This window comes from Thamnophis elegans, chromosome 5, assembly GCF_009769535.1.
Source record: "Thamnophis elegans isolate rThaEle1 chromosome 5, rThaEle1.pri, whole genome shotgun sequence".
Lineage (NCBI taxonomy): Eukaryota > Metazoa > Chordata > Lepidosauria > Squamata > Colubridae > Thamnophis > Thamnophis elegans.
The window spans coordinates 75122379-75135608 of NC_045545.1; positions in this window are offsets into that span (position 1 = coordinate 75122379).

Genomic DNA, 13230 nt, shown 5'->3' on the forward strand with positions numbered 1-13230 from the left:
TAGTCACCAGTTCTAATTCTGAAAGTCCATCGTCTAATGTTCTTCCAAGTGAGAAGATGATCATGAATCATCTTGTGGCTTCATACTTAAATTTATGTATAAAAATATGTATTAAAAAGCTGTTTCCCATTCACAACATGGGACACACTATACAAATTGACAAAAAAAAGCACAATCTTTGCAAAGAATCCAACTATTGTCAAATGTCATCACTTATTTTAATTACCAGAATATCCCACTGGAATCAATGAAATGAGAATAGTAAATAATTGAAGAGTAAGAATCTCTACTAGAAATTACTTTTCAGATGTCAGGCACCATGGAGATCTGAGTTCATAATAGGAAAACCTGTCCATTGGAAAAAAAAAGATGACTGATGTTATTGAACTTTGGATTATATGGGAAAATTTGTATTTTTCCTTTTGCTAATTACTGTATAGGGACTTGCTAATTTACTAAAGTACATTAGATGTCATACTATATGGGATGAATATTTTTGCAAAGTTTACAATACAATACAATAGCAGAGTTGGAAGGGACCTTGGAGGTCTTCTAGTCCAACCCCCTGCCTAGGTAGGAAACCCTATACCGTTCCAGACAAATGGCTATCCAACATCTTCTTAAAGACTTCCAGTGTTGGGGCATTCATAACTTCTGGAGGCAAGCTGTTCCACTGTTTAATTGTTCTAACTATCAGGAAATTTCTCCTCAGTTCTAAGTTGCTTCTCTCCTTGATTAGTTTCCACCCATTGCTTCTTGTTCTACCCTCAGGTGCCTTGGAGAATAGTTTGACTCTCTCTTCTTTGTGGCAATCCCTGAGATATTGGAACACTGCTATCATGTCTCCCCCAGTCCTTCTTTCTCTTAAACTAGACATACCCAGTTCCTGCAACCGTTCTTCATATGTTTTAGTTTAGCTTATTCAAAATTAGGTTAGAAGCATCTATGCAAAGCATTCCTAAACAAAACAAATGGTAGTCTCTAGTCAGTGGTGGGTTTCAAATTTTTTTTAGAACCTCTTCTGTAGGTGTGGCCTGCTTTGTGGGAGTGGCTTGCCAGCCATGTTACTGGGTGGGAGTGGCTTGCTGGCCATGTGACTGAGTGGGAGTGGCTTACCAGTCATGTGACCAGATGGGAGTAGCTTGGCAGTCATGTAACCGGGTGGGAGTGGCTTGGCAGTCATATGACTAGCTGGGAGTAGCCAAGACGATGTCACTGAATTCTTTGCCCCAATGAATGATCTACAAAAAGAAGATATAAAAAAGGAAATTTATTATTTTGTGCACTTACTACCTAAATAAGATTAAAATAAGTACACAAAACAATAAGAGAATTACTTACAGAAGGAAGATGACTGTCCTTGCCAGTCTTCAATATCACTGACTCCAATGAATGGTCTGCACATAGAAGAGACACTGAAATGAACTCTTCAATTGCATGCACTGCATTAGGACGAAACAAGCACACAAAGCAATAAAGACAGCTACTTACAGAGGGAAGAGACTGCCTTGCTGGTCTTCTGCACCACCACCTCACCACCTTGCTCCAATAACCTACACAAAGAAGAGACACAGAAAGGAAGATTTTAATTGCATGCACTTACACCTTATATAAGAATAACACAGTGAAAGAGATACACTCAAGTACTTACTTATGTTATTGGTTTTCTGGTTGAAAATATTTCCAGATTGTTTTTAGGCTTCCAGACTCCTCATTTGCAGTTTTCTTGGTCTTTACTCGTGGATCATCAGCCGTGTGATGGTGTGCTCTGAGAGCCACTTTTTCACTGCAGGAATTGGATCCCATCTCTCAACAGGCATGCCAATAATACTTATCATCATCAGATTACTTACGTTTGGAACAATTAGGTGGGTTCTTTGCTCTGAACATATGAGGCTCATTTTTGAGAATCCCCTTTCCCCCTCTGTGAACTAACAGCAATTGTGCTGACAATATCTCTAGCTTTTCTGATACCATCAGGAATTTTGTACTTGTTTGGATTTTTGAGCACATTTTCAAAAAAAATCTCTGTAGTTGTTCAAATTAATTTTGTAATTAAAAATTTCACCAAATTCAATCAATGCTGCCTCTGCTTCTGCCTGTGGAACGACTACATCTTCAATGTTCCAGTAATCCGGCTCCAAATATGTGATAAAGTGTAACTTGTTTGTGGCTGGCAATTGGCTACCTGTTTTTAGATGGTCGCAATCCATCAGCCTTTTCTTCAAATTGGTGATGATGCTTGACAGAAGGTTTTCACAAAGAAGGGCAACAAATCATTGATTTGGAGCTAAATTTATGTTTTTGAAGGCTTGTGTAGCTAGCATTGGATCAATGTGTTTTTCATAGGCGCCCTTTCCCTGTCTAAGCACTTCAAATACTTTAATTGTTCGCAATACTAATTTTTCGGCCTTGATAATATCTGTGTTTCTCCCCTGCAGGGCATTTGACAGAAGAGAAATATCCTTTAGAATATCGATCATGAGGGCCAAATCCTTCAAAAAATTTAGACTGGAGGGACACAGGGACAACCCAGTCAGCTAGACCCGCCGCCACCACCCACACACCCACACCCACTTCAGCCATGCAGTGTACACGAGCCCGCGGCTTTCGCGAAGGCCCCGGGCTCGCATACCATAGGCACCCGCCGCCGCCCTGAAAAGATGCTTATGTAATTCTCTTTCTCTCTCACACACTCATACACACGCTCTGTATGTATGTGTGTCTGTGTGTGCGTACTCAGAACTGCAGCTCTGAGAAGCAGAGCTAAAATGAAATACACCTTCTATATATTCTCCCTCATACCTCTGGACTTGATGATACAGAGCCATCTGGATTATCAGCCAATGGTGCATGTATTTTGCATGACTTAAATTCCTTTTGAAACCATTTGAGCCATATCTCTTTGCAATGTTTTCCATAGTTTAGTTACACAATTAAACATAATTACACAGTGGCTCCTCAATCTGTTGTCCTCCAAAATGCAATGCATATTAAATATTTCATTTTTAATAATATAAATATTAAACCTGGCCTTTCAAAATCCAACAGATCTTTTGTCACAAGTTTGAGTCACAACTTTTGAAGAAAAAATGTCACAACTTTGAAGAAAAATACACTGGCCCATTTCAGTGTTTTTCAAAAGTTTAAGATGTGTAGACTTCTACTCCCAGAATGTCCCAGCCAATTGAAGCTGGAGTTGAAGTTTTCACATCTTGAAATGCCAGATTTAAAAAGCTCTTGTTATCTAGTCCAGTTTTTAAAAAAATAATAGGCATGTGTGTTTGTGCAGCTTAAAACTAGTTACTTCCTGTTATTATTTTCTAGTGAACAATTAGGTATTATTTGTTTATTTTCATTTATTTGTTTTACTATTAAATAATCATAGCACACTGTTATCTATCCCTAATAGTTTTAAATCTCCATCCATCCGCTAATTTAGGCACAGTTCATTCTGTTCTCACTCATTTTTTCCACCATTCGAACACAGATGTGAAAGGATAGGGCTACGTATTTGTTCAATTTGCATTTCCTAAACATATATGCAAACAAAATGAACATTTTCCACACACTTCCCACTTTCAGTTTGCAAGTGGAGGGAAATTATATAAATGCCAATATTAGGAGTAACGTGCCCTTAAAAATAATAGTAGGGACATAAAAGTAGATTTCGTTTGGGGTAACACATTGTTTTGCTTCCACATTTATTTAGCTTATGGCATAAAATGTCAGGGAAATTTACACATGCTACACACAATGCAGTCCTGACTGCCTAGATTGCCAATTCATTACGTACGGCACCTACATGCCTATTGTTGGTGCTGTGTGTGTGAACTAGCTTTACATCAACGGGCAGTTGTTGGCTTTTTCAGGCTCCTCCACCAGTCTTGTCTCTTCTCGTTTCGTGATGCCTCCTGTCCGGCCAGGCCCAATGCCAGTTTCTGCTATCCACACATACAAACACAGATAGAGCTCCCCCCCCCCGACTGAAGTAGTACCCATTTATCTACTTGCAATATTGCCTGCTTCCGAACTGCTGAGTGGACAGGAGCTAGGAATTGAGTGAAGGGAGCTCACTCCATCTCACAGAGCTGGACTTGAACTATCGGAGTGCAGACCATTTCTGGCTTCCTCGCAATCCAATATCATTCTGTTCCTTACTTCAGTGATGTAATTCCCTTCTGCCTAATGCTTAAGAATGTTTTGCCACTATTACTGCAGAATTCTGGATGAATTCTGAGAATAGATTAAGAATGATATTCTGAACAATAAGGGAGAGAGAAATTTCTCAAGTTTGGCCACAGAAGCTAGATTTAAGATTAGAAAATATATTAGTTTCTAATTAAACCTCTTAGTCTTTGTGGTGTATTACTTTGATTTTTGCAACATCTTTACCAGAGAGGAAGCATTGCACACTATTTTCTCATATTATTGCTGTTCACACCCAGAGGAAATACAATTCTGTAACAGCATCAACCTCAAACTTGGAATCTGGAAAATACCTTAAGGAAATCTATGAAAATAAGAATTTCAGGAACACTGCCAACATAGTGTCGTTTCATTCATAAGCTGACTTTGAATTTGGCACCATCATCCTCAATAAAGAAAGATTATCGGGGGTGGGGGTGGGGAGCAGATTTGCACCCTTTGCTATATTTCAGAAATTTTAATGGTAAATAATCTGGGAGAACAATTGGTTTTATTTCTGCTAAATACAGTAGTTTCATGCAAACCAGAGGGAAATCCATATAGGGAGAATTGAGCAATGCTAGGCAGAGATTAGCATATCATTCAAAAGAATATTTTCTTTAAGCAGAGTATTAATACTATATATGTGATCAGAGCAGCTGGATGTCCAAGAATAAAAAGCTTTTTTAATCAGTGTTTTACATGATAGGAACATTGGTTAGCACCTCACATCTGTGCAGCATCTACCTTTCCTATCATTTAATCACACTTAGCAACAGTTTTCTACCTCTTTTTTTCTTTTCAGAAGCAAGAAATAAGCCATTGCCCCAGGAGGCAAGTGAGTGAGGCAACATTTATAATAGCTTCGGGGCTAGTAGAACATTAATTGCATAGTTCTGAAATAGGAACTGACAGATGCTTACTCCTACTGGTAAGAGATAATATATCCGGTCCAAGCAGACAGTATTTGGGGAAATTTCTGCCTCTCGCTTCTCTGGTTCCTGAAGAAAGGTGTCAAATAAATTTGGACAAGGAGCATGGCTTAAGCTTAATTATCTTCCTTCAGTGACACTGAATCTATTCAGAGCTGCAAATCTTTCATATCAGCCAAGCAAAAATCCACTGCAGTATTCACATGTGCACATGAAATAACAGACAATGCGATTTCCATATACTAATCCAACAAATGCCAGGAGTGTATACGATAATATATGAAATTAGGAAACTTAGTCCATTTTCACTCCACTGGAATAAATGTGGTCCTTTCTTCCATCTTTACCATATAGATAACACTTGGCAACAGTATGACTGTTGAAATACGTAGACTGAATATTGCTCACTGACGCTATGGTTTCTGTCTTTGGATAGCTAGACATGAGCTGATTTTAGTCACAATACTTTGGTACTATTGAGCTTAAAATACTTTGGTACTATTGAGCTTAAAATCATATACTTTGAGATCTGCGCAAGGTATGATGATAAAGTGTCATGATGCCATCACAGAGGTGGTTGTTGTTAGTCATGAAGTCGTGTCCCACCCATTGCGACTCCATGGACAATGTTTCTCCAGGCCTTCCTGTCCCATACCATCCCCCAGAGTCCATTTAAGATCACGCCTACTGCTTCAGTGACTCCACCCAGCCACCTCATTCCCTGTCGTCCGCTTCTTCTTTTGCCCTCAATGTTTCCCAGCATTAGGATCTTCTCCAGTGAGTCCTTCCTTCTCATTAGGTGGCCAAAGTATTTGAGTTTCATCTTCAGGCTCTGGCCTTCTAAAGAGCAGTCAGGATTGATCTCCTCTAAAAATTAACCAGTTTGATTGCCTTGCATTCCAAGCGACTCGCAGGAGTCTTCTCCAGCATCATAGTTCAAAGGCCTCAATTCTTTGGCACTCGGCTTTCCTTATGGTATCACAGAGGTAGTATGATATTTATAATTTGCACCTTTTGGGGACAAATTATAAATTATTATTTTGATGGATGCGATATTACTTACCTATCTGCAGATGTCCATAGCTGAAAGCCTTTTGTATCCCCATTCACCTAATTGAGATTGACAAACTTTTTTGTGTTTTGCTCTAATCTCTCAAAATTGTGGGAATATTTCTAAACCATAGAAAAGAAACATGGTGAGAAGGGATAAATTGTGTATGTTGTATATAATTCAGATATCAAAAACAATAGACTGCTTTAAGATATTAAGTCCAGAGTCTACAGTTGTCTGCCTCAATGGCCATAGCTTTCTGATGTAAATATACATCAAATATTCATCATGTTATGTTCATAAAATATTTCTTCCTAATTTACTCTCCTCAGTGACTGCTGAATTTCTACCCTTTCATTTCTTACCATTCTTCATGAATCTAGAAAACTGAAGGTCTATATGGTCAGATGAAAAGTATCCACTGTTTTTGCCCATTTCAGTTTCTAAACTAATGTCAACCTTTGAGGAACACTGGGTTAGAAAACCAGCTCTGGTTGTTGCAAGGTCTAATAACAGAATCTTGAAAACCCTGATACCAAAGAGTATCAAGACAGGACAATCTTGAGTTTCTTTCTCACTTTCTCCTCCCTTCCTTGAGCTAAGCTGGTATTTATCTAATGGCTGTTGTATATCATCTTCAAGACCATCTCTGTACTCTTCTGATACTAATAACTGGATGAGGCTTATATATCAGTATTCAGAAAGTGTGTTAGTTTTACCCAAACTGGTATGACTAATGTTGTTTTAAAATTGATTGCTTTCATTTGACTGGTTTCCTTCAAGTGTCATGGAGAAAATTAGAGCTTTTTGGAGAGAAGAGCACTTTGTGTTTGCTGAGTGCAGTTCTGCTGGGCGTGAAATGTTCCCCATCATCATGAGCAATTTCCATCTCATTACTGAATTGTCCATTTCCATCATATTATTTATGTTTGAAGGAAACATCAGGACTTAAGCTGGATGATGTCAAATATAAACTGATTATCTGCTTGCCCCACCATGTGGCCAAATGGTTTTTGAGTATACAATGAGGAGAGATAGGCATAATAAGAAGAAAGCTTTTAATTTGTATACTGATGTCATTTTGCAGTACATTTCACCAACACTTAAAAAGTATATTAAATAAGTGGCTGAGCAATATTAATGGATTTATTTGGTCTCCTCTATTTATTTCAGGTTTTTTGGGGGGAAGAGTTTAAAGGTAATCTCATGTATAAGTGCTAATTCTTGCAAGATCAGAAACAGCCTAAAACTTGATCATCCAATACCAGGAACAAGAAACAGCTGGAAATCATTCCTGCTACTTTCAACAAAGTGAGGCCTCTGGTCAATCACACCATCTCGGCAGGAGACAAAGGTGCTAGAATGTTGAATCTTTATTTCATTCTAAATTGGGCTTTCATCTCATACTTAGCAATCACTAATGTTTTTATCAGTTTCAATGTTCCTTGCAAGAAATTTAATTATCCTTTGTCTCGAGGGCATATGTGCATTGCTTCTAGTTTTAGTCTCTATTAAGAGAAACATGACATCATGCTTTAAGATTTTGCAAATGTGGTAAACAAATGTTCATAAGGATTCTGACTTGCACTTTAGAAAGCCCTATCAAGGTGTTACACAGGTATTTGCCTGTGAAACCAGCTACCATGTCAGTCCTAGTACACCAGTTGCGCCTGGTACACCAGTTGCGCCCCTACCTGAACCGGGAGGCTCTCACAACAGTCACTCATGCCCTTGTGACCTCTAGGCTGGAGTACTGCAATGTGCTCTACATGGGGCTGCCCTTGAAGAGTATCCGGTGATTTCAGCTAGTTCAGAATGCGGCCGCGCGAGCGATCGTGGGTGCGCCTCGTTTCACCCACATAACACCTATCCTCCGCGAGCTGCACTGGCTACCTGTCGATCTCCGGGTGCGCTTCAAGGTGCTACTTGTCACCTACAAAGCCCTTCATGGTAGTGGATCTGGGTACTTGAGAGACCGCCTACTGCCAATTACCTCCTCTCGACCAATCAGATCCCATAGATTAGGCCTCCTCCGAGTTCCATCAGCCGGTCAGTGTCGACTGGCAACCACGCGGAGGAGAGCCTTCTCGGTGGCAGCTCCGACCCTATGGAACGATCTCCCCGTGGAGATTCCAGACCTTCCGCATAGCCCTCAAAACCTGGCTGTCCCGACAGGCCTGGGGTTAAAGACTTCAACCCACCCGAATTGTATGAATGTTGTGTTTTTAACGATGTACTGTCTTATATGTTTAATTTGTATGTCCTCCCTTCCTTTTGAACTGTAAGCCGCCCTGAGTCCCCCCAGGGAAAAGGCGGCATATAAATAAAACTACCTACCTACCTACCTACCTAGAGCATAAATCAAAATGGCCATAGAAAGACAGTTATTAAAACTACTGAAGAACAAGTGTGATGCAAAAAAGAGGAGAGAATAAGAGTTGGAAAAATCCTAACAAAGAAAGTAAGGCTTGTAGCAGGAGAAGGTAGAATAGCACTTCTAGCAATATCACTTAGACTTATATACCGCTTCACAGTGCTTTACAGGCTTTTCTGCGATTTACAGAGTCAGCATATTGCCCCCAACAACCTGAGTCCTCATTTTACCAACCTCGGAAACCTGGAAGGCTGAGTCAACCTTGAGCCTGATGAGATTCAAACTGCCAAATTTCAGGCAGCCAGCAGGCAGCAGAAGTAGCCTGCAGTACTGCATTCTAACCACTGCGCCACCATGGTTCGTATCATGGAAAATATCTGTTTAAAAAAAACAACTAGATATAAATTCAGGCTGCTTCACAGCCATGGATTGGGGATGAGACAAAGACCGGGTCATGAGGACATGTCCTTAACTATTAGTAAGGCACCATCAGGCTGCTACTGAAGAAGATGGATGGCTTGGCCCCAAGTTAGTATAGAATAAGAGCATGGACATTCCTTGACAAAGGAATCCTGACCCTGGAAAGGATACTGGGTTTTACATGAAAAGCAGGCCAGTATCAAAATCTTTGGCTGATGAACAGATATAGTGTAAATGCATTCATGAATTCTTTTGCAAATCTAATCTCATATGATCAGAGTTTTCTCCTGCTTCCTATTCAGGAAGTTGATAAATGAGGTCTGTTGTATTTTTCCTTATAAAGAAGAGTAGAGGAGGTTTTTCTTTTATAGTATGATTGTGACTTGGCACTATTCTGCTTGCTAATCTACAGCAGGGCTGATGTCTTATTGCTACAAATGACAGTGCTTTTCTTCCATCACAAATGTATTTAAAAAATCAATGCATGACAGGCCAAAGGCTAATATGACAAATACCAACATTAGTTTCAAGCAAGGAAGAAAATTTCTGGTGAGATAAGCAGTTATAAAAACGGATAAATAAATATAAATAAACAATTTTAAAACATCATCCACCATGTTGTGATCATTTGGATTATGGGCATCACATCACATCCATATGCGAAATCTATATACTGTATATAAAAGCCAAGTACCACTCACTCATCATGAAATCTCCAGAACCGTAAAGCCTACAAACTTGAAATTTGGCATGTATGTTCCTCTTGGCTTCTAAGTGCTCACTAAGAAAGGATTTTTTGAAATAACCATCATATCATTAGTATTTCCTATACAGTAATTAACACACTCTGATGCTAAGGATTTCTCTTCCCCCACCCCACCTGAAAAGAATTCTGTTCCAACTGCCAGTTGCCTCACGTTCTGTTACCTCAATTCAAACTGGCAGACATTCCACTCTTTCACTCAGGAGCGGTCTGGAGCTCCTTACGGTATTAAACATTGGTACCTCACCAAAATGTCTATGCCTTCCACCTATGGAATTGCTTCCGGATTCAAGGCAATGGGAGTGATATTGCTTTATATGTTTCAGTCACCGACCACCACTGAGCCAACAGATTGAACCGCAGTGAACCAGATTTCTCCTGCATTTCCTGATCATATAGTTTGAGTTTACATGCAAAAAAAAAAAAAAAAAAGCTTTGGCATTGATGAGATTGGGACTGAATATTGCTCCCCATCAGATTATGAGGCAGAGACGGTGAAAGCTCACCTAGAGAGGTCTACGATGGCATCCACTCTGCAATCTTACATAATTCCAGCATATCCAGGAGAGAAGGAGAAAGCAGAGAAGAGCCAAAGAAAGCAGCTATATAGGCCTCCAACCCAGGATGAGTTTGGAATTGAGACTTCTTGCATTGTAAAAATGCTTTCTTCTATCCGAGGTCACTAACATCCCTTAGTTACGGAGATACCAAATGGATTGCAGATGGTTTAACATTCCAATAACTGACAAAACCCATTTCCTGAACAATCTGTCTCTTCACTTCTGCAGGCTCAACCATTAGCACTGATTACATTGCTGGTTATTTGTCTTCAGATAAGCTCACTCAGTACAGGAGCTGGCTTGAAAAAGAGTCCATGCTCTTGGTCTATAGACTTATTCTGTTTCTAATTCCTATAAATTGGCTTTGTGGCTCTTTTGCTTCCAAAACCAGAGCTGGATGACAGGTCAATACTATTGTTATGCTAACCCCTTCGTTTTGTCTGCATCTAGATAGGAATGGCCCTTTGGAATTCTTTACCAAATTTGTGGCCAAAGAAACTAAGGCCTCATCCTCAGATTCTTCTCATTGTGGAACAGAGCTGCTTTACAAAGTATGTTTGAGGGATATACCTTCATGACAAGAAAGCCAATGTGGTCTAGTGATTAAGGCACTAGGCAAGAAAACAGAAAACTTGAGTTCAGTTCTTGCCTTAGGCATGAAAGCCAGCTGAATATTTTTGGGGCAGTCACTTTCTCAGCCTCATTCATCTTACAGAATTGTTGTGAGATGGCCAAAATATCTGCATATCTTAAGAACCATTCAAACAAGAGATACAAACTGGAGTGGAAAAGATGGATTAACTATACTCAAAACAAATATGGGACTAAGAAATTCCAGATAGCTTATGATTAGAGATCAGGAATTATAAATTATCTAGAGTTAGTCCAGCAAGGAGGAGCTAGAGTTCAATGGAAATACGTTATTAACTATCTTTTTGGGGTTTTTTTAAACTGTACTTTAGATTCTCTTTGTTAAAGATTTATACCCTGTATTGGTTATGGGAAATCGGGGGGGGGGAGGTTGGAGTGGGTGGGGGGGGGTGTGGGAACTAAACATTTGTAAAAGTTTGTTTTTTTCAAAAATGTTCAATTAAAAAAAAAGAATTGTGAGGAGGAGCAAGAATTATTAAGTATGTTTGCCATCTTGAATTATTTATAAAAATAATGAAGGCAGGATATTTTTTTTTTAAAAAATGACATCTCTTCTACTCCATCCCCAAACAGCTGCTGAGGCAACCTTGAGCTTCTTTAGTTGTCTAATTTAGAAAGGGTGGGCTGTTTACCTCACCCCAAACAAAACCTCTCATGCAGGCAATCATGAGAAGATCCTGAGATGATGCAGTCAGCATGCTTTTGGCTTGGCAAACCTATTATAGAAACCTCTACTCACCTGGCCACTGTGACTTCATGGCCACTATATCTTCAGTTGTAAGAGAGGTTATATGTTTTCTGTACCGTATGTTGTTCTCTTAATGTGTTTATGTAAGTGCAATACATAACCAGATGACTGATGCATCCAAACAATGTAGAGGGAAAAGTCTTTTTGGCTGGCCAACAATGATTCGTTGGAGATATTGACCTTAGAGCTGTGGTGGCGCAGTGGTTAGAATGCAGTACTGTAGGCTACTTCTGCTGACTCCTGGCTGCCAATAGTTTGGCAGTTCAATTCTCTTTGGCTCAAGGTTGATTCAGCCTTCCATTCTTCCAAGGTCTGTAAAATCAGGACCCAGGTTGTTGGGGGCAATATGCTGTCTCTGTAAACCACTTAGAGAGGGCTGTAAAGCACTATGAAGTGGTATATAACTCTAAGTGCTAGTGCTATTAATATTAGAAGGGAAGAAAGAGATCTAGTAGTGTAATAGCATGGGATGCTCTCATGTTGAAGGTTTCCAGTTTGCATTTGAAATCAGCTGTTTTAATCAATCAGGGAGACTTTGAGGTGGTTGTGTGTTGGACATAGGTATATCAAGCTTTCATTTCGCTGACAAATGTATCACTCTCCCAGATTAATAGTTGTATGAAACAATTGCATAGAAGCTGCTACTTAAAGGTGATGACGTGGGAGAATAATAGTCCTGTCAGAAGCGCACACAGGAAATAATTTTCCTACCTGTAGGTAATGCTGGATGAGTTAGTAAGGGTAGGAGAGAATCCATCAGTAGCTACTCTGAAACATTGTTTTTCCTTCTGTTCCGGTGTGTCAAAGTCTTGGAGACTGTCTAGACAAATCTGGACAATTTTCTTACCAAGGTTTTTCAGAAGCAGTTTGCCATTGCCTCTTTCCTGAGACTGAGAGAGAGGAATTGGCCCAAGGTCACCCACGGGGCTTTGTATTCAAGGTGGAACTAGAATTCACAGTCTCTTGATTTTGTTCTGACCTAGGCTTCCCCAAAAAGCACAAGGCAAAACCCCTTTTATTAAACGAATGTGAATTCCTCTCATTCATATTCAGCAAAGCCTGACAAACAGTCATTCAAAGGAATATTTATGACTACAGACTATCTTGGAAAGCTGCCATGTACATATTTTCCAAATGAGGTGCTGTGCAAGGAAAGACTGGGCATAGAGTCTCTGAGATTCACGGACAGATCTTCACACTCCTGAAACAAATCTAATTTCTGAGTTGTTCTTTTCTTTTGGCAGCTCTGTGCATGCACATCCTGGGAACAGGCTCTAGCTGTTCCTCTGACTCACTGCTGTCTATCTCCATAGGTACCTGATCACTGCCAGACAGCCTCGGCCCCTTCTTTGCCTTCAACGCAGAGCCCTCATCGGAGCCTTCCCCAGCCTCCAGAACTGGCCCATGCTCCTCTGCAACCTCCTCACTGTCTGACTCTGCTGCCAGCTCTGTCGGCCGCTGGCAGGCCACAACAGATTTCTAGTCTGATACCTTTAACCATTAGACCAAACTGAAACTGCCCTTAGACTGTATGTGAGCAGCA